General features: G+C 40.9%; 1 long non-coding RNA gene across 1 annotated transcript in view; it reads left to right on the forward strand.

Annotated features, from left to right (window-relative positions):
- Positions 1-24683, forward strand: part of LOC144583158 (uncharacterized) — a 33825-nt gene extending 9142 nt beyond the window's left edge. The window contains exon 2 of the long non-coding RNA XR_013536799.1: positions 24458-24683. This is a non-coding gene — a long non-coding RNA (uncharacterized LOC144583158). The remainder of the gene's footprint in view (positions 1-24457) is intronic.
- Positions 24684-26482: the final 1799 nt, after the last annotated feature.

Genomic DNA, 26482 nt, shown 5'->3' on the forward strand with positions numbered 1-26482 from the left:
TGCTGATCAATAGTCAGCCTCACATTCCAGTGTATCCTCCTTCAGAAGCATTAATTTTACATAGACATTGTAAAGCCTGCACAAAACATTATAAATAAGTAACTGTCCGCTGTGTTCTTCTGTGCTTTCGCATCCGCCTACTGGCTACCCTTCTGAACTGGTGGGCTTGTCTTTCCTCATCCTTCCTCCTGGCAGTCCAGAAAACCTCACACTTTCCCCAAACTTCTTATCGCAGACCCAGGATATTCCAAAAAGTTGGTGGCTGGTGTGAAGTCAAGCCCATTTGTTCTCCATTGCGGCTACGCCAATCCTCGCTGAGCGAGGCTTTTTTTTTTCCCCACGGCGAGCCTGCGAAAGATATAGAAAACAAACAGCCATATGGCGAACAAATATATATTTCCTAACAGCTACATTTTTATTTTGTTTCCGAAAAAAAAAAAGGAGGCCACAAATCGAGGCTTTAACAGTACTCCATCTGGAACAGTGACATTTTCCCTCCCTCCTTCTCTACAAAAATAAAAGTGGGGAAAGGAAATAAAAAACCACCCGGGCTTAGTCTTAGTTAATGAAGCCATCTAACACCACAGGTTCATCTCTAACAGGTGTACAATGTAACATACATCCCATGATTAAGCTGAACAGGCTGGAGGCTGTAAAATGTGCCCTTAATGCAGGGGGTGCCTGGATTTTAAAGATCCGTGCATAGGAAACAATCCAGAAAATGTTAAACTGGTTTAACTTATGTCCAGCACCTGTGCGCTACAACTCTGAATGACAGTCGGCAGCTGACTTTTGATATAGCCTGCAGCTATATCTCTCCTTTTTTTTTCTTTTTAACTAATTAGAGACACAGCAGGGGGCAATTTTTATTGAGATAACAGTGTGCATGGAGGGAAGGTTTATGGCATTCCTTCCTTTCCCAGCCATGACACATTCACACACACCCTGCCAATAATTCTCCTCCCAACCTGGGTGGAAACTGGGGATGGTGACAATCATCATCTTAGAACTGCGGAGCTGGAAGGGACCCTATGGATCATCAAGTCCAGCCCCTGCCAAGGAGGCACAGGGGGGAATTGAACTCCCAGCCTTTGGCTTCGTAGCCAGATCCTTAAACCACGGAGCTACCCAGCAGTCCATATTCTTGCCATATTCTTTGTTCTGCTCAATTTAGGCTGCTTTGATTCAACAAGGCAGCCTAAAGCCATGTGAGCAAGAAAATTAGCACGATTTCTTTGCATTTCTACTCACTGCCTACGATCCTGTTGCCAAAAGTGAGACCGCCTAAGGCTGACTTTATTATCTGCTTATTTATTTAAAATATTTTACCCCACCTTTCTTCTCTAAAGGACCCAAGACAGCTGACATCATTAAAAAGACAATATACAAAGCTAAAAACAGTACATGTACAAATATTTAAAAATAAACAATTATATTAAAAATGGTAAATAAGGCCAATGCTAAAAACGCATTAAAAAGCAACAGAGCACAAAAGCCCTCATCATCTGTGCTTTTGTGTGTGTGTGTGTGTTTGTGTATGTTTAATTAAAACATGTTGATGTTTTCCTGGAATGTTCTGAAATTCTCTTGTGATCCTTTCCTTACTGCCAAAGCTGTTGTGGGCCTTGGGATGGGGGCAGGGAGAGAGTTTTTCATTTCCAAAAACTGCCACCACCGTTAAAATCATCATAACATCTGACCTCAAGATTTCAGCCTTTAATGTTCAGTATTTGTTCGTGCCAGACACCCTAACCCTTGGTGAAATTCTGCTCCATAATGACAGCAGGAGCTAACACTGGAAGATCAAATGAGTGTCCTCAAAAATTAAGCAGAGTCTGGCTTTTTCAGGGTGCATGGGAAATAAACCCCACCATCCTAAAGAGATAGAGCTCTCACAGAGGTTTCCTTGGTGAAATCTTCAGCTAGAGGTTCTCTTGTGTCTTGACTCCCTCATTCTTCTCTGCAAAGGCTCCTCTATGACAAACTTGGCAAAGTGGAGATGCTGGACTGAGCATAGGGGGGACAACGACTGCATCGTATTGAAGAGCCAAGGATTTTGGAGAAGTTCTTTCAAGGAGAGCTTGACCTGGAGATGGTCCTACAAGAATATTCACTCTCATGCAACACCCTTCTGCTGGAGTTTTATTTACAGCCTTGCATGCTGTCTGTAGTTTGAATGACTAGGAGGGGCTTTTCTGGGCTAGGGCCATTGTCTTCTATCCAGCACTAACCAATGGTTCCTTCCAGCTTTTGAAATTCAGAGAGAGCAAGCCCCGCCTCTCTTCTAAGTGTTCTATCCCTCTCTTTCATCACAATGGTAGCAGTTGTTTTGTTGCTGTTGATCTCTTTGGTTAGTTACTAGTATGTGTGCAGAAAAGAAATCAGTGCACAGAAGTCTGTAATTTCAGGACACTGTAAATAAAGAAACATTTTTATTCTTCTAAAAATGTCTCAGAGTGAGTTACTGGGGCTTTAAGTGCCAGTTCATGAGAAAGAGGAACTTGAAGCTATTCTTCTTCTTTTTATTTCTGTACTTGTACTGTGTAACAAAAAGAGAATTTTACCAGAAATTCAATATTCTGCAACTCTCTTCCACTGGCAGGCCCTACTGTTTATATCTTTTTCCCACTTCACTTCTGATTCTCTTTAGTTGGCAGGCACCGTAATTCTTTCTCCCACCCTTTTTAATCCTGGAAGAACCAAGCATATGCTGGCCATTTTTAGATATCAAAGAGAAATGTTTTGAAGCTGATTGGATTGTCGCTACAAGGCCAGGAAGATTCTTCCCTGCCATGGGGCTACTGCTGTACAACCTCTTGGTGCTCTGCTGATTTATTGCTGGAACTACCCATGCATTGCTGTTTTGTTGCAGCAATCATACATACTGGGTGAATTCCAGCAGTAAGTTGCCACTAGTGTAGACCCATTGACTCAGTGCAACTTATGGAGGAGTTGACTCACCAAATCTCTACTGATTTAATGAGCCTGCTCTAGTTATGATAAACAAGTGGATTTTATCCCTTGCAATATGAGGGCTACGCATTCCCTTGATCTGCTTGGCGGACATGGGGGTGGAGGGAGGAGGCGGGCATAACAAAATTCAAGACCATGTGATCAGAATACTGCTAGTCCATTGGGGGGGTGCACTACTCTCAGCTGAAGCCCAGCTCATAGCAGGGATAACATTCCGCCAGGCTAGCATGAAATATTTGCAAGACTTTAGCACAATGCTGAAAAAACAGTTTGCATAGATTTAGGTGTACATTTAAAGAATAGGTACATGTGCAAAATAATGTGTTTGAAATATGGACCCAAGCAAGCTTTAGGGAACTAAAAATGCATATTTTTAAAGGGAATGATTATGCATTAGAACATGTGCATTTGGGAAACAGCTGGGCAAGATGCATAACTTTTTGAAAAAATGTGTGCAAATTTCAAGGAGGAGGAGGAGGAAGAAGAACAGCTGGGTAGCTCAGTGGTTTAGACCTCTGGCTGTGGAGCCAGAGGGCGGGAGTTCAATTCCCCACTACGCCTCCTTGACAGGGGCTGGATCTGATGATCCATAGGGCCCCTTTCAGCCCTACAGTTCTGAGATTTAAAAAAACACACAAACAAACAATGTTAAAGAAGACGATGACGATGATGATGAAGAAGAAAAAGACTCTGAGCAGAAACAGGATGGGATGAAAACGGCAGTGGGATGGAGAGAGAAGAAATGAAAACAAGACTGGCAAATTTGCGAAGCAGCTCCACCGCTTCTTAGAATGCCTTTGCTTCATGGATTAGCATTCCCCCCCTCTGTCTTTACTTGTTTCTCCTTCATTTCTCCATACACAGAGAAACGCAGAAACACACACACCCCGTTCTAGTACAGGTACATCTTCCCTTTCTTCTCCACCCACCAAAAAACAATGGGAGAAGATTACCAAAGGCACACAAAAAGTTCATCACTGACATTTCACAATACGCTTTTCTTTTTCTCTCAGTGTGTGTGGAATGTAGTTTGTAACTGAAACCTGGCAGGGGGTGCTATTACGCTTCAATAATATTTGCAAGCCTAACTTGCTTAGTGCATGAGCCAAATATATTTCTCCTTTTAGCTTAAAGAGAAGGGGGGTGAGGAGATAAGGGGAAGAATCAATGCAGGTGAGGCTGGCACACTCTCTTTTTACCCGATGACACCAGCATGCTCTCTCTTTCTGCCGTGTGCACGGCATTGCTAACCGTTTTATATAGCTGTCTTAACAGGAAGATGACGCTCTAAGTAGGGAACCCAATTTGATCCCCACCCCCCTACTCCTCCGTCTTGCGGTTCAACAAAATGAGAAACGTGCCATTCCTCTATCGGCTGCACTCTCGCCTGGCCTGGAAGCAGCAGGCAAAAAATCTATTTGGCACGCCATCCATTTTATTCATTTGCGCTCGCAGTAGCTGCCTGGCTCTCTCACCGTACAGATCTGGTAGGCTTCTAGGCAGCTGCTTCTGACCAAATTATATCAGAGAGTCCAGAGGGTGGTCATACTCAGTCATCATCCTAATTCTTATCCCACTCCGAAGGAACCTGGGTCACAAGGACTTGTATGGCTGTTGTTCGGAAAACTGCAACCCTGTCTTTTAAATAGGCGTTTAGATCACTCTTGGGAGGACCGGGAGGAAGAACGGCAACTTCTGTTGGACGAAGTGAAGGATGGCCACCATGGCTTTGGAAATCAGGCCCTCTTAGGCGATCTTTTATCTGGCGCTTCCAAATAACAGAGCCAACTAACAGAGCCTTCAACATTTTGCCCTCCATGGCCTGCAGTCTCTTGCCTGTTGTATATATTTCTCTGTCTTCTGCTATTGCTCTTTGTACATGTCATGGAGATCTTACAGACTGTACTGAACATCACCAATATCCCCCATGGTTTATCTTGATCTTCCCAGGATGAAGGCTTCCCTTCCTCCCTCCCTCTCTCCCTTTCTCCCTCCCTCTCTCTCAATCTGTAACTTAGAGGTATCTCTAATAGTAATAGTAATAGTAATAGCAATAGCAATAGCAATAGCAATAATAATAATAAATTGCTATTGCTATTGCTATTGCTATTGCTATTGCTATTATTATTATTATTATTATTATTATTATTATTATTATTATTATTATTATTATTATTATTATTATTATTATTATTATTATTATTAGTAGTAGTAGTAGTAGTAGTAGTAGTAGTAGTAGTAGTAGTAGTAGTAGTAGTAGTAGTAGTAGTAGTAGTAGTAGTAGTAGTACTAGTACTAGTACTAGTACTAGTACTAGTACTAGTACTAGTAGTAATTGTTTTTATTAATCAGCCACCTTTCTCCTGATAGGGGACCCTAGGCAGCTCACAAAATTAAAAAGAATAGAATTAAAAATGTAAGAGGTTAAACATCAAACTATATGCTAATTAAAACACAATTGAATAATTAAAAGCAAGTAAACATTAAAAAGTATCATACACATTAAAATTAACTTTTAAAAGGCATTGCTCGTGATTATTAAAAGCCTGTCTGAAAAGGTGGGCCTTCAGCTGTCAGCAGAAGGATAAAAGAGAGGGGCGGGCAGCCTAATTTCCCAAGGGAAAGCATTCCACAGCCTGGGAGCAGCCACAGAGAAGGCCCTCTCTTGAATCTCCATGGACCATGCTTGCGTGCCTCATTTGTTTATCCTGCCCACCCAACAACAGCTCTGGAGAGCAGGGGTAGGGGAGAGTTTTGGGCCCCTGGGTCAGTCTTCCACTCCCAGGCCCTGCAATGGATGACCTCCATCCTACTAAGTAAAACCAGAAGCAGACTGAATTCCAAAAACCTTGAGTTCGTTGAACTTTTCCCTTTTAACTAAAAAAATAAAACTTTCTCTTTTTTTCTGTGGAAAATGATGGTGAAAAAAAAACCTCATCTGAAAAGATGAGTTTTCCATTTTTCAGCTGAAATTGGGGAGGGTCCACAGCCCTTCTATTGGCCCTGGTAGCCTGTGGGCCAGATGATTTCCCACCATGGCCCCATTTATTTTATAATGCAGCCTGGGATTCGAAGCTGTCGGACATCAAGAACAGCCCCCTGCTTATTAGGCCCTTTTCTAAATTTTGGTGAAATCACTGCTCCCTGACACCTCTTCGCTCATGCCCTATTCCTCTGAGGGCCATCACTTCTGATTCCTGTCAGTGGCATCAGGGAACAGAGGCCTGAAGGCACCGTGACAGACATTCAGGAAAGAAAGGTCACATTATAATGTCCTTCACTCCTTGTGAAGAAGCACCTAAGTGCAACTTTGCTAGAGGTGCCAAATAATTTCTTCATGATACCATCTCAACTTTGTTATCAATTTCTTCCTTTTCCCCGGCACATTTAAATAGATAGATTTATCTGTTTGTTCACAGACTGAATGGCATTTCTCTTTTTCTTTTTAAAAAGATGTTTTGTGTTATTATTATTCCTATATTTTTCTTTTCACCCTTTTATCTATATTGACCTAGGATACCATATGGATGAGAACTTGAAATGTTAGCTAAAATCTTCTTGTTTAACTAAACAGGTATAAATGGTGATGGTGTCATCAGCCCATGAGGTTAAACTTTAATTTAATTTAATTCAATTTAATTTAAATTGAATTAAATTTCCTATTCTCCCCCTCTTGTTCTGAGGCTCCCTAGAGATCTCTTTAGTTTTGGAGAAACCTGTGGGAATTTCAGGAGTGGGGGAAGGCGGAGCATTTAATATCTAAAAATCACTGCTGCATCACCACTGCCAGGATTGGGACCTCTGGCAGAGATCTAGTGGTGATATTGGACATTAAAGGTTCTCCCTGATCCTGAGATTCTCAAATGCTTCCCTGGATCAAAATGGATCCTTAGGGAGCCTCAGAATCCAGGGAGGATATAAGGATTTAAATTAAATTAAATTAAAGTGTAACAGTGCAGGCTGATGACATTGTCACAATTTAAGTTGACAGGTTTCCTGCTATTATTTTTTAAAAGTAGCATGTTAGACATTAATTTGTTTTATATAGTAACCTGTTAGCAAGAGGAATATGTTCCTTTTTGGGCAATTTATTTATTGTTTTACTATACTCAGACTACAAAAATGACTAACATTTCCTCACCTCCCTACAACAGATTTTGAAGTAATGGAGAAACATTATTTGTTACAATTTTTTTTAAAAAAAATTAATTTAATTTAATAAAAATACACGTTTTTTTCTCATTACCTCAAGAAGTCATGTGTTATAGATGGAAAAAACAAGTTCCTTCCAAATTCTGTTGTGGATGAAAGGCTGTTTATAAATGTCATTGTTGTGGTGGTTATTCTAGTGACGGTTCATTTGATATCACTGGTAATGGCATGGCTAAAAAAAATCTTGTAAATAAATAAATACAATTGTTTGGAGCTAATGAAAACCTGTAGGCCCCAGATCATTTTAATTTTTATTTCTCATTGTTGTTGTTATTGCTGTCATCATCACCACCACCACCATCATCTTGGAACTGCAGAGCTGGAAAGGACCCAATTGAGTCCAGCCCCCGTCAAAGAGGCTCAGTGGAGAATCGAACTCCCAGCAGTTCTTTTCAGAATTTCTTCTTTTCCCATGTTGTACCATTTGCTTTTCATCCAGGACTGGAGAAATCAGCTTCTGTGACAGCAGGAACATCTCTTACTGGTTGTCTTCTTCCAGGCACCATTATCCAGAATATCCCTGATGTTCCAATTTCCTGGCAACGACTATGCTCCTTCGAATGCTCTGATGCAACAACTGGGACATTCAGGGAAAATAAAATTATCACCATGAGTAGAAAGTAAGGAGATCAAGAAATTTGGTTACGTTATTAATTTTTTACGTGACAGGTTGTCTGGATGTGTCAGGACTGCAGGTTGAGAGTCTGATAAGTCCCCCAAGATTTCTTGTTTCTAGCACAAGGCAATGAACACTCTTTTTTCAAAAAAAAGTTTCCAGAATTTGCACAAAACACTTCTGTACAAATCTAGTGTATTTTCCCTTGATGAAGAAAAGCTCATGGCAAGAACAGAAGTCCAGGTTGAGTGGGCATAATTGTGCAACTATTTGCAGCTTCTAATTCTACTCTTGCCCCTTTGCAGCAGCTCTCATTGTTTAGTGGTACAGTTGCTGCAATTGACAGGATCCGTGTTATATGCAGTTTCTTCTTGTAAGTACAAAAACTGTTGCCAATCTGGATGGAAAATATCCTTCTGGCTCACAGACAAGGAGGAAAATGCCATGCCTTCTTGCAGCTAAGAACCACACAAGCAAGGATTTGCATCCCTAGAGAAAAGCCCAAATGAAATCTGTGGTAACCATAAGGGTAATTTAAAAAAACCCATAGTAAAGGAAAGAAAGACATAACCGTTTAAACACAGGGAGGTGACATAATAAATGCAAGTTTTCTACAATGAACTCTTTAACAACAAAAATGGTGAAATGTAATGAAATCTTCTGCATCATTATTTAATTTTGCTCCAGAAAGAATTAGACAACAAGCAAAATTATTTTTCCTCTAGAGGAACTGTACAATCTTTAGCCTGGATCCTGAATTTTTCCTCTATTTGCATTGAGAGTGTTGAGTTGTGCGTGGCTGAACAGCAAAAAGCAGGGCAGGTTCTATACATATAGATACGCTTAGAATGATAAGCCAGTTCCTCGAGAATTCCTCTTATCTAAGCGAATCAACAAAAATAGTCAGTCAATAGTAAAAAGAAGAAACAATAGTTATTTACAAAATTATGGGCTAAAAAACTTGACATGAAAACAAGAGATTGTTAGTGTTAAAAAGAAGAATCATTTAGTCTGCTAAAAGGGTAGGAAATAGTTTTTTCTGTTTCTCAAACTCATGGCTGAGGAAAGAACTCAACCTAATGTCTACTTGAAAAGATGGAGGACAAGCCACAAGAACTAACTGAAAAACAAATTCCCTCAGAGTAAAGAAGATACCTACCAGCAGGAAATAAGGAATAGGAATGGGGATATTTGTACAGTGGTGCCTCGCAAGACGAATTTAATTCATTCTGCGAAAATCATCGTCTTGTAAAAAAATTGTCTTGCGAGATTCCCTATGGATTGGTCTCAAAAAAAAAGTCTTGCGAAGCATCAGTTCCCCCCCCCCCCCCAAAAAAAGTCTTGCGAAGCATGGTCATAGAAAAATAGTCTTGCGAGACACCATAGCGATCGCAAAAACTAATTGTGTTGCGAGCTTTTCATCCTATGAGGAAATCATCTAGCGAGGCACCACCGTATTTGTATATGAATACGAATATCCCTGTTCTAGCTGGCCCTAATGAGGGTCCGGCCCCTGGGACTGGACGGTCCACTCATGCATCCCACCATGGTGACGGTCCCACTCATCCAACCAATGCCACCCGGAGCTCCGCTGTCTCCCTGCTTGGCTGGCCACTCCAGGTAGGGGGCGGGAGGACAAGACTCCTTGCACAGCTGCTGAGTGGCCAGCTGAGCAGAAAGACAGTGGAGCTCCAGGCCCCATTGGCAAAATGAGTGGGACTGTTGCCACGGCAGAACGTGTGAGTGGATGGTCCAATTCTGGGGGCTGGACCCTCATCCGGGGACACTTGTCCTTGTATACGAAGATGAATATCTCCCCCATCTCTAAAAGAGAGCTATTGATTGGTTACTTAAGAACAAGGGAACAAACAAGTTAGTTTTCCTAGAGACATTTTCCCTTCTATTTTTTAATTATTTATATAACAAACAGGCAAAAGAAAAGGGCAATAAACATTCAAAAATAGACTACAGTACATTTCTTAAATTCACTATTCTTGTACACTACCATTCTTTACATTTTCCCCTCGACCCTGTGCCACCCTCCCCTTCAGGACTATTTTCCAATACTTTAAAATTACAATTCGCACCACCCCATATCTCTCCAGAAATACATTGATTCTACTTGTGGTGTGCACCCCTTCCCTTTAATCAGAATATGTTCCAGAAATAGATTCCATATTTCTCTAAAAGCATTATTTCTTTTCTAATTTTCATAAGCCAAGTCAATTAATCGTTAATTGCCATATTCCACATTTCTCTGTGCCATTCCTTCATATTGATCAGATTGTCACTTTCCACCTTCTATGTAGGAATCATGTGACCAACTGTGGTAGGACTTAGTCCATGCTTAGCATGCTGGGTTGGTACATATTTCATGCATGCATGTTTACTTTCGGAAAGGTCCAAAACTCAACTACTCCTACTCTCCACCTCTCCAGCTCTCTACCTCCAGATCTTCATACCATCCTCATCGCAGGTCAGGAGGAGATTTTTGGAGGGCACTGTGATTAGGGAGGTAGCAAAACAGGAAAGTGGACAATATTAGAATCCAGGCTGGATACCAAGACAGATTCTGGCACAACCCAGCAGACTAGGAAAGCTATTCTGATCATATCATAAGGTAGGATCTTGATGTCCATGGGGGTCCAAAAACACAGAACTATCAAACACTATACATTTCATGGTATCTGGCTTCCTCTAGTGGCCAATTCTTGCAAATACACCCTGGAAATACGTATAAATATGTATTTCTACAGTTTTTTCATCTAGTATTTTTAGGCAGTGGATAAAGGAATCAACAGGTGCTGATGCTGCAGATTGAACATCTTGCTGGACATGCGAGGAAATTTCCTCTTTTGATTTGGCAAAATGATAGTAGTATCCTTAGCCTATGCTGGAGATTTTTGCAATGTGAAACTCACAAAATCACAAGATCCTCAATCTGCTGAATTCTGATCAGCCGATGGGGTTGTTTTTCATTTGTTTGTTTGTTGTTTAATATATGAACAATGGAATATCCCACTGAAAAAGCTGTGTCCAGTGCGTGGATCTGTTTTTGAAAAGCACAAGATAGATCTGTTGATTGGTTGTTATGATGTGGCTTGTCTGTTTTTTTACTGTGTTATTATAGCCTGCAACTTCCTGTATATCTAGGTAGCTATGCCTTCAATCCGAAATGCACTTTCCTGGCAGTAAATCCCATAGCTCACTGTGGGCACACTTTTTAGTAAGCATACATAGGGCATTCATTCTTCCAAACGCTCTTGGGTTTTACGTTTTGCAGAGTTGCACAAAAGACCAGTAAAAATGCTGTTTGCTAAAGAGAAAACAGGATGTTACTGAGATCATTGGCTTGCCATTGGCTTCCTTTCAGCTGCCCTGGATTTTCTCTTTCTTTCCCTTGTAAAGTCCTGTCAAATATGGCATGCAACATTTTTCTAAAGGCAATCTCAAGGAACGTTTTGGAAGTGAGCTTTCTCAGTTTATAGACTGCCATGGCCTTTATGGAGCTTGTGAAAGAGGAGTCAATATCTATTGAGAATAACAGTCAGATTGTTAGCTGGAGACAATCCGAGTAGAACATTGATTAGAAACCAGGCGCAGTGGAACCTGCTCTGCCGTGTATTTATAGTGTAGAAAAAAATATGTTGTAACAGAAATCACAATCTTTCTTTTTAGACTTGCCATCTGTTTTTCTCCTCTCCACCGGAACTGTCTCTTCACCTAGAATGATGCCATTACGTTGACTGTTGCCTCAACTCTTGCAGGCTGGAGTCAATGAAATAGAGCTGAGGAAACTTACAGTGTGGGTCATGGGCCTTGTAGCTATTGGGAGAGAAAAAGGGGGCAGAAGCCACAGTAAATTTTGCAACATTTAGTTTCACTACTATGTCAGGGTCTGGCTCCTACCGCCCTTGGATCTGCAGGATCAGGGCCAACCTGACCCAGGAATGGCCTGGGTCATTCATGAGGCTCACCTGGAGGCCCGGAGGGAAGGCGTATTTAAGGAGTGTTTCTCCCTCCTAACACTTGCCTCAGTAGCAAAGGTTTTTGTTCATGCTGTGCCTTGGTGCCCCCGATCTCTGGAATTCCTGTGTTCCAAGCCCCACTTCTGGCTCTACAGCCAGATAAGCTACTGAGGTCTCCAGCAGTTATGTTGACCTAGAGGCTGGATCTGGTCTGGGGCCTCCTGCAAGCCAATAATTCTTAACCAAGCGGTTATGGCTAACCCCATGGAGCATAGCGGGATTTCATGGGATGCATGTTTGCTTTGGGTAAGAAATGCATGCAAAAATATTGTCACAAAATTCCTTATTTGCAAAACAGGAACCAATCCAGTTGTTCTTTTGACTTTCTCAGAGATCTGTCCTGATAGCCACGGTGACCATGGGCCAGATGAGAGATCATAGCACAAGCTAAAGCTGTGCTGAATCCATGCCCCTCTCCACCTAGAGATACTGGAAATGACCTAGGACAAAATTCACCCTAGCCGAATTCAGGCTCTCATTGTGTCTGTGTCCCTTGGCTGGTTGTGGCCAATATCTGATGTGACTCAGCTCTTCCATGTCATGTCCCTTCTTCTGCCAGCAGATGTTAGCCAGCAAAACAGCTCTGTCAGTAGATTTCTCTGTTGGCAGATCTTTGAGTTCATCAAGTAAGAAAAGGTTCTGCCATCAGAAGGACATTTCTGCTGATAGAAATCCTAACTCATAATTTCCTACAATTAGTACCTCTTTGAATTAGGCTTGCATTTGTAGCATGCATCTTATTGCATCATCCCATGAGGTACGCTACTGCACATCATGGGACAATTCTTTTTCTTTCCTTATTTCTAAACCATGCTTCATTGCCCAGGGAATGGTGCCATCAGACCATCTCTTTAAATTTCCCACAAGTCCCCAACAGCCTGGCACCAAAACCTAACATCTTCGCCATTTCTCTTCTAAAATGTTTTTAAATACAATCTTTCAAATTTAAATTAAATTACATTTTCTGTGTATAAGACGCACCCATATATAAGATGCCCCCCCCATTTTTCTAACCAAAATTAAGAAATCTAAGTGGGACTTAGCAAGTGTAGGGTGAAAGGGATCAAAGCCCTGCAGGATCACTTTGATCCCTGCTTTCCCTTCCACTTGTTTTTGTTCTCTCCCCAGCTTACTTCCATGTATAAGATGACCCTCAATTTTTATTCTAAAGATTTTAGACAAAAGTATAGTCTTATACGTGGAAAAATACAGTATCAGGTAATGCGGATATAAAGGAGAACATGAGATATTGGTGTGTTTTATTTTTAAAAAAGGTTGAGGAACACTGCTGTAGATATAATGCAATGTAATATACTGATGATTGAGTGACTTGTGGCTAATTTGTTCTTTCTCAGTTACTTAGGCACTTTCATTTCCTCTTAAAATAAATGAATTGGAATAGAAGAAACTTGACTAAAGGGGGTGGGCTTTTTATTCAGGCAACATCTTACTTTTCATTTTTATTTGTACTTTTCATTTCTATTTCATTACATTCTTAGGAAGCTTTTTAAAAAAGCAAAACCACAGTTTCCCCCGCGAAAGTGATGAAAACTTTTTTTGGTGCGTAAAAAATTGGACTTTTGTTCTAAATTAAACATCAAACTGGTGAGGGAGATGATTTTTTATTTTATTTTATTTTATTTTTTAAAAAAACACAACCAGGCGGATGAAAGCTCTCCCTATGAATAATTGACACGCAAGCCTTTCGTGTTGAACACTGGTGTATGTAAACCTCAATGAATCCCTGAAAAGTGCTTTTGTAGAACAAGAGAAGACTGGAGAATCTGAATAAAGCCACCTTTTCAAAGAACACGATGAGAAAGAGGAGAACTGTTAGATGTGCCAAGCCACACATTTTAGATTCATGCCCTAGTTATTAGGAAGCTTTGAAGTCTTGGCTGTTATTGAATGCGCTGTATACTGTAATTCATTTACTTGCCTTCATGGGGAGCTCAAAAAAAGTTCTGGCTAATGCTCTGTTGTTGTTCACATGGGACACATAAAGAAGAAAAGTCTCCTTCCCCCCCCCCTCCCCTTCCACTTTTAGAGCAGGCTTAAAGCTAACATCCCAAGAAAAAGAGAAATATTTGGACCTCTTTTGGTTGGGAAAGGTCTTGAACATTTTTTTTTTAGTTTGCTTTCCTTGGAGGCCTGCCAAAGTCCTAGCCTGAGATACTTACAACAGCTTAATTGTAAATAAATAAGCTGTAGTAAGATAACAGTTTAAATCATATGCTCGCATGCTCAGATGAGGCAACATATTCTAGTGCAGCTCCGGTGCAAAGGTAGATTGATATATTTAATTTGTTTGTGGCCTGCTTTTGTTTATGAAAAGTTCCAGGTAGGATTGCTAGCACCACCACATCTCCAGCTAGTGCTGGGAATTGCCTCATTGGAAAACCCCAAGATCTGCTGCCAATCAGTGTGTTGACCAGGTGAAGACAACTGAAAGAGTCTTGAGGCAACTAACTCTTCCTTTCCACTACAGGGCATATTAAGGCCAGCTTTAAGATTTTCTTTCATTAGGCAGGCAGGCTGAGAGGGGAAGAAAGCAGCTTTGTTGATAAATAGACAATGTTGGTAAAGAATTTTTAAAAATCGAATTATATACCACCATAGAACATATTCATGTGGACATTGTGGATGTGGCCAAAAGACACAGTGTCACCACTGACATCTGCTCACAATGACTTCACATCTGGAAAACCTGACAAAGCTTGGACAACAATAAAAACTCTAGTCACCTCGTCAAGCACAGAAACACTCATGATGCAAGAGTGAATCAAGTCAGGGATTACATTTCAATATTAAAAAAAAAAACTTTCCAGTTGGCAAATATTTTTAGTTCCTATTAATTTCTGTCCTCCTCCATGGCAATAGGGAAATGAGGAATTCACAAGAGGTCTGTTCCATTTCCCTTTATGCTGGCTGTAAATCCACAGTGAATGCCTTCATTTCATTTACAGGGTGCAGAATCTGTCCCACAAAAAAAAAAATCATACCAAAAAACACACACTCTCTTTATTCTGTCAAGTCTATAATGCAACTCCCTGCTGAACACGAGTAAGTACATAGTTATTGAGTTAGTTGCAATGTTTAAAGCAGTCTGCTGGCCCCACTGGTTTTTCCAGTGCTAGAAGGGATCTAAGGATCTTTGTTTACATCAACTTTTGTGCAACATTCAGTTCACGTGGGAAATCACTAATTTATTAAAAGGCATTGGGAAGTCTTAAATTCCAACTGATCTGTTTATCCTAAACAGATACGTCTCTACAGCTGCCACCATCATCAACTGGTTTCAAGTTTAAAAAGGCAAGGAGGGGGAAGATAGATAATAAATTCTGTTCTCTCTCCTCCCTCCATGAGGATATAATCCTCAGTGCCCTCAGAAGAAAGGAAGATGTGCTACTTTTCAACTGGGGGCTACCTCCGAGAGAAATATAGGCTCAAGCTAGCCTTAATTCCCGTCCATCTGCCACCAACCGATCTAGCTCAATCTCAGGAGAAGAGTTTGCTTTGGGATTTCCTCACCAAAAAGTGTGCTAGTTGTACTGTAAGTAGAGTCTTAACACAGTGTTGCATTCAAAGATGGGAAAGTCTACCTTTTTAAAAAAAGAACCCCCAGAATATCCAAATACAGTGGTGCCTCGCACAACGATGTTAATTGGTTCCAAAAAAAAAAAAAACCGTTCTGTGAAACACCATTTCCCATAGGAATGCATTGAAAACCGGTTAATCCGTTCCAGTTGGAACAGATTGCTGTCCTTAAGCGAAAATCCCCATAGGAAACATCGTTGAGGGAAACGCGGTTCCCCAATTGAAATGCATTGAAGCCGACTCAATGCATCTGAATGGGTTTGCGAAGTCCCTTTTTGCTCCTGTAAAAGTGCCTTAAACTGTTTGAAACCTGTTTTAAATGCTTGCAATCGTTAGCCCACCTCCTGAAACCTAGGCAAACTTAATTTGGTGTTGTTCTGAGTCTTCGTTAATTTTTGGTGATTTTTTGTTTTCTCCATTGAAAGCCATTGGACGGACCGTTCAATGGCTTTCAATGGAGAATAAAAAAATTCACCAAAAATTAACGACGCCTCAGAACAACACCAAATTAAGTTTGCATACGTTTCACAAGCTGGACTATCGATGCCAAGCATTTAAAACAGGTTTCAAACAGTTTAAGGCACTTTTACAGGAGCGAAAAGGGACATCGTTGTGCAAAAATTACCCATAGGAAACATCATTGCGTGAGGCGGCAAATTTTTCAGGAAAAGCCATCGTTGTGTGAATTTATCATTGTGTGAGGCACTCGTTGTGCGAGGCACCACTGTACTTGAAAGGCTGTCATACAGATGAGGGGCAGGATCTGTTCTTGATCATCCCAGAGTGCAAAACACGTAATAATGGGCTCAAGTTACAGGATTTAGACTGAATATCAGGGGGGGAAAACTTCTTAACTGTTGGACCAGTATGACAATGGGACCAATTACCTCAGGAGGTGGTGAGCACTCCAACGCTGGAGGTATTCAAGAGAAAATTGCTACCCATCTGTGAGATCTTTGTTTTCAATTCCTGCACTGAGCAGGGGGTTGGACTCAATGGCCTTATAGGCTCCTTTCAACTCTATGATTCTGTGACCTCAGTTATTGCAAGGTCCAAAACCTATTTAGGTCCTATTCATTCCAATCAAGGGAGGTCTGAAAATATGGTGCAAATTCAGGAAGATGCCCAATGTGGTATGCAGCATATAGAGTGATAGACTAGTACTCAGGAGACCTGGATTCAAATCCTTGCTTGTCCATGAAAACTCAGTGGATAGTGGGGTACAGGTAAAGCAATGTTGACATTTTTCACTCTTCTTGAAAGCACTATTTTAATTTCTATAGGTCAAATCCAAGTTGATGGTACATAACACACATCAGGAGTGAATGTTTACAGTTCTCTATGGACTTACATACCTACAAGTAAAGGAAGAATTGAATAGCGAGATAACTCAGTGGTTTAGGTATCTGGCTGCAGAGCCAAAGGTTGGGAGTTCGATTCCCCACTGTGCCTCCTTGACTGGGGCTGGACTGGATGATCCATAGGATAATTTCCAGCTCTGGAGTTCTAAGGTGACAATGATGATGATTAAGATTTATTACTGAGAGAGGGGAGGAGTTTTGTTCTAAAGCAAATGAGAGCAAAATTGTGTCAAGAAAGCAATTTGTAGCCAGCATAGCTGGGTATGAATGCAAGGTTTCCTTCACTTTCATCAGAGTATTTTTCACAAAGGTGATTTTAGGCCATGCATAGACACGTGATATCCTCCATCGGTTTATGCAGCAATTCCTAATAACTGAATAAGAGATATATGTAACCCTTTATTTTTGTCCTCATAACTGACAATTAAAAAAACAAAAACCTTTTCTCCTTGATGGCTGGTATGGCAAAAGTTTTTCTGCATTTTTTTGCATTCTGAGACTTTTCCAAAAAAAAAATCCACCCAAATTGATCTTTTGTCCACAAATATATGTATTTTGTGCAAAACTGCATCTTGTGCAAAAAAAACATTTTATTGTCTACCGACTACATTTGTTGCATAAAATACAGGGTTTGATGCTAAAACACAAAATGTTTGGTCAGTGCCACTGGTCATGGGGAAAAATGCAATTGGGATGACATCAGGGATGTTGGCTTTCAGGCAGCAGCGAGAGACTAAAAAATCTTGCTGTGTTCGACACATTTTTCAGTGGGTCTTCTCAATATAGCGAGACACCTTTAAAAAAAATCAAAGACAAGAAATCCATTAATATTCATCACATTTTTACTATGGAAAGTCTTCATGCCCTGGTATTGTTCCAAATCCTCTCCAGAAGGAAAATCTCAGGTTCAGTATCAAAGCCCATATAGATTCCACCAAGTTCGTGGTGACCGTAAAACAAATACTTACATGACAAGATATTTGTGATCAGCATAATGCAAGTCAACCCTGAGTTCTTTGCAGACAACAGAGATACATGTACTCTAGATATATCCGCATCATAATGCATTCTGCTAGAGCTTTCAAATATAAGCAAGCTGGGATTCTCCAAGCATAGCCTTTGTTTTGTTCAGGACTTTCAAACCACATATTACATATGAAAATGAAAATGTGGAAACCTCATTTTTAGAACAATACTCCAAAGGCCTTTTGCAGCTTGTCTTATAATATGATTAATGATTTTCCCCCCAGCGGAAATGCTCGCTACCCGAATGTATTCTGAAAGCATGAATTGAGTTGATTAAATGGCTAGACCAGAAGTGTTATAAATAATAGGTTTATATTTAAAAATAGATTCAAATTGCTGGAAATCTTAATTCAATGACAGTGGTGTTCTGCAGTAAGAGAAATTATAACAGAGAATAGGTATAATATCGCCAACAATTTATTGGGTGTGTGTGAAAGATGAACTATAACTTTGGATGAACCAACACAGTTACTCTTCTTTTTATATTTTGGATAAAAAAGTCGTAGTTTAACTCTCTTAAAACAATTCCAAAATCCACATGATGACAATGCCTTCATTAGTACTAATTAAAACTCCACACCAATTTAAAGCTTATCAATTCTCACGGAGTGGTAGTTGGTCCTAATAAACATATTTGGTTGTGTTTTTTCACATTTTCACTCCACCTTGGCTCTAAGGAGTCCATGAACCCCTTCTCTTCATTGCTTTTTCTCAGTGTCTCTGCTATTCAGCAAAGCATGGAAGGTGGCAGAGGACAGAGCTTGGAAAGGGTTGTTGTGGGTTTTTCGGGCTCTTTGGCCGTGTTCTGAAGGTTGTTCTTCCTAACGTTTCGCCAATCTCTGTGGCCAGCATCTTCAGAGGACAGCACTCTGTGCTCTGGTGTAGTTTGCTTGGGAGTGGAGTATTTATGGCTGTGAGATAGGCTTTTCTCCTTTTCAGGAGATGGATGATTAGTGTGTCTTGTGAGTGTCTTGTTGTGATAAGGAGGAGAGATTATCTGTCACTGTGATTGATGGGTGTAGTTAGCTGGTCTTTTGTGTGTAGTGATCCCCGATCCTTGTGGAGTTCGTTGATCTTTTGCACGCTGTATTTATCAGAGCTGGAAGCCAAGTCTTGTTGAGCTTAGAAACATTAGGAGAAGGGGGACGGCGCTACAGCTTTCAACATCCTACAGCCAGCATGGATACTGGCCTTACCATCTGGATGTTTCTTGGAACGATAGTCAAGAAACATCCAGGCCCTGGAGACACTAAAGATCTTAGGACTGGAGAAGACAGTTTGGCTTCTAATTCACTCACATGATTGTAATCGCATCAGGGAAGAAGACTAAATGAGATTCACCGAGGAATGAATGACTCACTGTTACCCAGCGAATATCATGGCTGAATAGGGAGTTGAACCCAGGTCTCCTTAGACTTCAATTCTGATCCTAACCAGTGATTCTTTCAGGTTTAGAGACAGATGCTCAAGGTATTTTACAGGCATTCAAGGTAAAAATGAACAACCTCCTTGATTGTCCATGAGTGTGATCAATTTAGGACAGGAACAGGAGGAATATTTGCTAAATTTTCAAGTTAGGCTACCCTTGATACAAGACACCTTAAAGTGGATATTTAATCCATATTAATTTTCTATATGCACATGTATGGCCTCCCTGACCCCTCTCTCAAACCACCTATCTTCTCGGTTCATTTGAAGGACAAAGGACACTCATTTGATGACCAAGATGTACTCATTTTGGACCGAGAAGATAGACAGGGGTCAGGAAGGCCATACATGTGGATATAGAAAATCTCTCACTCAGCAGGGGTGGAAGTTTTAGATACCATCTGTCTCCTGTTTGTCATTCTGCCGTTTCATCAGTCCCCAGAAAGACCGCTGTTAACAACTATTAACGACCCATGGCAATAAGTGGAGAAGATTGCAGAAGTGGGATTTTTACTCACTCCCCACTGATGTCCATCGAACAAGGCTATTCAGACCAGGGGGAAGTGAAACCAATGCGGAGGATATATCAGGGATTTCCCACCAACTCCCCTCAGACTGAAGAAGCTGCTTGGATGAGTAGCAAAATGTTTCAACCTAGTAAGAAAGAAATCCAGTTGCCATGACTCAACTTCCAGATAACCCATTCCATGCTTTGAATTCTTATAATTTAGCAGTAACCCTAATTTTACTCAATTTAAAATGATTAATTTCACGGACTGCACACTTATGCACCAAAAATGTGTGCTTTTGCTCATAGCATCACAATTTGAGAATTCCTGCTGCCTTCAACTTTTCCCAGCATTATTTTTTTTTCAAGGAGACACCCTGGGTTTCATCATTTTTGCCTCCAGAGATTGTTCAAGCTTGATTTGCTCTAGGACCCACTTGTTTGTTTTTCTGGCAGCCCAAGGTATCCACAAATCTCTCCTCCACCACCAAATTTCAAACAAATCAATCCCCCCCCCGGCCAGCTTTCACACCCTTATATGGTGACTGGGAATATAATAGTATGGATGATCTTGGTCTCCAGTGACAAATCCTTACATTTCATGGTCTTTTCTAATTCCTTCATTGCTGCCCTTCCTAGACTCATTCTTCTGATTTCTTGACTCCACTGATGATAAAAAAATCTTTAACAATTTCAGTTTCTTCATTCTCAACATTAAAGTTCAGCAGTTCTTCTGTAGTCATTTTTTTGTCTTTTTTATCTGCAGTCCTGCTTTGGCACTTTCTTTTTTGATTTTCACTAAAAGTCATTTCAAGTGATTTGTGCTTTCTGGCAGTAAGATAGTAACCTCTACATATTTTAGATTATTAATATTTCTTCCACCAATTTTCACTCCTCTTTCTCCTGAATCTATACTGGATTTCTGTATGATATATTCGACATACAGGTTTGACAGATAAGGGGATAAAATGCACCCTTGTCCGACACTTTTGTGGAAATCATATTGTCTCTTCATATTCTGTCCTAATTTTTATCCACAATACCGGTTACACATCAGGACAATCAAGTGCTGAGGCACATCCATTTCTTTAAGAACATACTTTCACATGATCCACCCAGTGAAAGGCACTGCAGTATCCTATATAGCCTAGACTGATCTTCCGAAATTCTTTGGTTTACTGCAGTAGTACCGGTAAGTGAATATTTGTAATATGACCTTGAGTGCCTCTTCCATTTTGGAATCCAGCTTGAACATCGGGCATTTCTTGTTCCATATAAAGTACTTTAAGGTATACTGCCAGTTACAAAAGATGCTGAGAAACTGGAACAAGTTCAGAAGAGGGCAACAAGGATGATAAGGAAGCTGGAAATCAAGCCCTATAAGGAAAGGCTGAAAGAACTTGACATGTTTAGTCTCAAGAAAGGAAGACTGAGTGAATGTATGATAGCACTTCTTATATATAGGAAGGGCAAGATGTGTTCTCAATCATTCCAGAGTGCAGGACATAAAATAACAGGTTCAAAATACAGGAAGGCAGATTTTGGCCGAAATTCAGGAAGAACCTCCTGTTAGAAGAGCATAGCAGTGGAACGAATTGGCTCAGGTGGAAATGAGCTCTCCAGCACTTTGCAAGGGGTTCAACTCAATGGTCTTATGCGCCCCTTTCAACTCAGTTATTCTATGATACCACGAAATTCCTCCACTGTCTTCAGTGGTGGGGAGGAGGATATTGTATCTCCTCATCCTCCTTACCCAAAAGGCAGAGAATAATGCAGCAATCCAAGTCAAACTATGTCTGGCAGATAGTTGCCTAACATAACTACAGCCATGTTTGTTTTCCCTAGGTAACCAAGTCTGCTCTTAACAGGTGATAATAATCGCAATTTACACATGTGGTGATACAACTTTGCTTATGAAAATAATCTTAGATTCTGAACACACACAGATATGCACACGTGCGCACATCCGTGCATAGAGCTTTTTATGAAAGCTATCACTGCCAAGGCCAGCATCCCCAGAGGTTCTCCTATACTGGCAGCTGTTTACTAGGAAACAAGGGCTGAGTCCCCTGTCCCTGCCATTGTCTGCTTTCTGCTCCATATATCATCCTCCCCTGTCCCTCCCCCACCCCCAAAATATAACAAAGTAATAGGAAAACAAGTTTGGATTCCAGAATGAATTCTGTTGATGATGATGAATGGAACAGAAGAGACAGGTTGATTTTCATACGTTAAATTGAACTCCGCCGTGCCGGGCGTCAAGGTACGGGATGGCGGGGGGAGGGAGGGAAAGCCTGGTGACCTGAGCAAACTTGACAAGAGAAGGAGGAAGAATTTATGTGCAATGGCCTAATGTCATTTGAACAAAATGATATTTGTTCTTTGCTTAGGGGGGAACAGAAATATGTCATTCAGCCTGATGGACCTCATCCAGCAAGGCACTGAAGCATGCCCATAGTTAAATATGACCATAATCTCTCCTGAATCAATACATCTTGGTGGTGGACTCTTGCCAAATCCAATCCTGGGCAGCGCATCACTATTATCATTATATATTGATTTGTATTAATTATACACCTCCCATCCCACTTCTTTTCCCCCCAAAACCAGCTTAACAGGAAATTCCTGACCTGACACCAATAAAAATGGGAAGGAGTAATAATAAATCAAATATCAAAAAAGGGATAAAAATTATGGGATTATTAAAACTAGAAGAAAGGGCACAGAATCACAGATCAGCATAGAATCAGAGATTTGCAAGGAACCTTAGACATCATCAAGTCAACGTGTAAGCAAGCTTTGAGGGTCAATTTTGCAACCTAGGGTCTCCTATAAGGTACAATAAATATCAAAAGAATAGCAGAGAGGAATCAAAGGGATAGGAGGTCTACTTCCAGTTTTACGTTTTGGAGTTTGGATGCAAAACTGGGAAGAGTGGGGCTGATTTTCATGCAAAATAGTGGCTCCTAAAGGCTTCTTGGGGGAGGGGGCTGCATGAACTTTGCCTATTCTGTTTCTAGCCTGTACTTTGCCTATTCCGTTTGTTCTGTTGATGATGTTGAATGGAACAGAAGAGACAGGTTGATTTGAACATGTGATACCTTTAATTGCTCAGTAAGAATATTTTTAAAAATCTGAAAACAAAACAAAAAAAATAGCGAGCTTTCAATGCTAAATCATCTTCAAGGCTGTGTGTCAAGTTCTTGTGTGTAGTTCCAACTTACAGTATATGCTATTATTAATGTCCCAAATCCACATGGCTGATGATGTTGAAGCCAGGTCCACTTCTTAGATGGGGATAATGCAGTAAATAAGCTCTTTTCAAGCTCCTTCCCAACTATTCATGCTTGCCCTTTGCTTTTCCCCAGTAGCTGATTGAGTGCTCTCTGACCTAGCAGTCCCATCTTCCACCACTGTTTCTTCTTCCATTTTGGACTGTATCATCATAGGATGTTCAAGGTAAGAAAGGTTCAGCTGCCATTTGCCATTGCCTCCTGCTTTCAAGGTAAGTAAAGTTCAGCAGTTGTTTGTCATTGGCATCTTATGCACAGTACTAACAAAAGACGAGGGACGTGATCGTTCTGTGGGTTAAACCGCAGAAGCCTCTGTGCTGCAGGATCAGAAGACCTGCAGTCGTAAGATCGAATCCACGTGACAGAGTGAGCCCTCGTTGCTTGTCCCAGCTCCTGCCAACCTAGCGGTTTGAAAGCATGCAAAATGCAAAAATGGGAGTAGATAAATAGGTACCACTTTGGTGGGAAGGTAAACAACGTTCCATGTCTAGTCATCCTGGCCATGTGACCACGGAGGATTGTCTGCGGATAAATGCTAGCTCTATGTGTTGGAAACGGAGATGAGCACCACCACCTAGAGTCGGACACAAATGAACAAATTGTCAAGGGGAACCTTTACCTTTACCTAACAAAAGTTAGCTTGAGTTCACTATTGTTGCCTCTACCATTGCTGTCCTGTAGCCACCACCCTCATCACCCTTGGAACGATCTATTCTCCTCTCCTGATGTGGCCATTACTCCTGAAGAGCATGCATGCATCTTAATCTGGTGTCTCAACTGTGACCATTCCTCCTTGGGTGACCCTGTTAGGAATCCAGGGTAGCTAAAGATAATAGCCGAACAATAGCCAAACAAGAGTCAAAACTGCACATTGCAAAGGGGGAAATGCCTCTGCTCTTTGGTATGCAAGTCTTATGCACAACAACAAGTCCTTCTTGTGCTCTGGGCCTTTTTTGACAAGCTAAGATTGTCCCTCCAGAGAAATGTGGTAGCGTTTGAGCATATGTTCTCTCATGGCACTCCACAAATTAGATCATTCAGCAGTCCTGGAACCCCTTTATTAAATGAAAATGAAAGAAATACAATGCAACTTTTGCAAATGCTTCGTTAACGTTTGCCTGTCTTGGGTGCAGCTTCAGATAATTGCTTAGTTTCACTTAGCTGGTAGCAGATAATCAGTTTTAATTTAATGTGCAATTACTTTTACTGTAACTTTGCTTCCATACAAATGAAGCTGGTCCTACCACATGCCTAATGCTGGCTCCAGTATCACTCATCCTTTATTTTCAGAAAAGCTTACAATAATGCATCATTTGCCATTGGATTTCTCATGAATGTTCATGGCATCCTTAGCTTTCAGGACACTGTCTTAGTTTTACATTGCTGCATCTAATCTACACACCTTTTCTTTCCAGAGCCCACAGAATCTGCTACAAATGGAGAAGCAGAGTGGCCACTTAGACATCCCCGGAAAAGAGGACATTCATCACCCAAACAAGTCAAGAAAGGATAATGCTTTATATAAAATTGCATATGCTATATAATATACCATAGGACACCCTCAATCTACTAGCTCAGTATCCACTGATTCACTTTTTCGCTGGCTGAAAATATTAAATACCCCCCTCCAATACCTATTAATATGTATTCCCAGGGTGTATTTACTCGAACTGACCATAAGAAGATGCCTGAAACCATCCAATGTGTAGCATTCAATACTTCCACGTTTCTCAACATCCATAGAGCAGGAGCAGTAGCTTGGAATTGATGCCCTGTGTATGACACAGTCCTATTGTACACCATTACAACACCAGAAATGATTTTTACAATGTATAAAGAGTCACAGTGTGTCTTACCTGAGTGGGGAGTTCAGTGACAGGGGATTTGTATTCCTGTTGAGTCTGATGTCCAGGTACAAACAATGGGTGGATAATTTCAAGATTCCTGGTCTTCCTCCATATGTTTCTTTTCATTTCTTTTTAAAATCTTGGATTGCGCAGACCTTCCAATGGAGAATATCTTCAGAAGAAGGGCAGTCCTCCAGCAGCCCATTCAATGGACTGCTGGAGGACTGAAAGGGGACGTGTGGCCAGAGAAGGTCCTGAGTAATAAGACGATGAACATAACACTGGCAGACCCGGGATTGTTTATGTGTTTTAGCAGGAGTACTAAGAAGCCACTTCAGGGAGAAATCTGAATGCAAAACTAGAGGGAAAGTTAGATAAAAGTATTTAGAGATACAAGATTCCCTCGTTCACTGAATGCCTTAAAGAGAATGAAGTTACAAGCAGTGCACTCCCATACTGACATACGTTGCTGTTATATGCTGTCAAGCTAATTACAACCTATGCCAACGCTGTGAGTAAATGTCATGTTCTCAACAGCCTTGCCTATCTCCTGCAGACTCAAGGCCATAGCTTCCTTTATGGGGTCAAATCCATACACACTGTATAGTCATTAAGTTGTGTCCAACTCTTTGTGACCCCATGGACCAGAGCATGCCAGGCCGTCCTATCTTCCACTGCCTCCCGGAGTTGGGTCAAATTCATACTGGTTGCTTCGATGACACTGTCCAACCATCTCGTCCTCTGTCGTCCCCTTCTCCTCTTGCCTTCACACTTCCCCAACATCCGGGTCTTTTCCAGGGAGTCTTCTCTTCTCATGGGATGGCCAAAGTACTGGAGCCTCAGCTTCAGGATCTGTCCTTCCAGTAAGCACTCAGGGTTGATTTCCTTCAGAATGGATAGGTTTGTTCTCCTTGCAGTCCAGGGGACTCTCAAGAGTCTCCTCCAGCACCACAATTCAAAAGCATCAATTCTTTGGCGGTCAGCCTTCTTTCTGGTCCAGCTCTCACTTCCATACATCGATACTGGAAAAACCATCCATTACAGGCACATAATCAAGCAATTGCTCTTGAGGTGTGAGTTCTAAGGATGGGATTTTTGGATTGTTTGGACTATGAATCCCCAAAATCTCCGTTTTGGAAGTCCTACCTGCTTTATAGATACATAAGAAATACCTAATATGACACGCCTAAATTTGAAAGCCTTGAAGCTTAGGCCTAGCTTCACTTAAGCTTCCTACCCTCATGGGAAATGAGAGCTTTCTTTCCAAACCCCAAGGCCTTCGTGTTTAAGCTTTTCTCTTAAGGTGTTTGTCATGTGTCTACAAAGCAGGTAGGTCTCCCAGAATAGAGAATTATGCTATACATTGTCCAGAAAAATCTAAAAATCCCATCCCTTGTGAATCTTCATTTGCAAGGTTGAGGAAAGGCAAGAGCATTCTCTTCATCTGAAAAAAAGAATGAACTATTTTCTCACACTTCCAGCAAAATTTCTTCCACTGGCAAAAATGACTTCTGTACAAAACAAAAAACAAAAAAACACACAAAAACAACAACAACAAAAAAACAGGAACAGTGCAGAAGTTGTTGGTGTTTT

The sequence above is a fragment of the Pogona vitticeps genome, chromosome 5 (assembly GCF_051106095.1).
Source record: "Pogona vitticeps strain Pit_001003342236 chromosome 5, PviZW2.1, whole genome shotgun sequence".
NCBI classification, from domain to species: domain Eukaryota; kingdom Metazoa; phylum Chordata; class Lepidosauria; order Squamata; family Agamidae; genus Pogona; species Pogona vitticeps.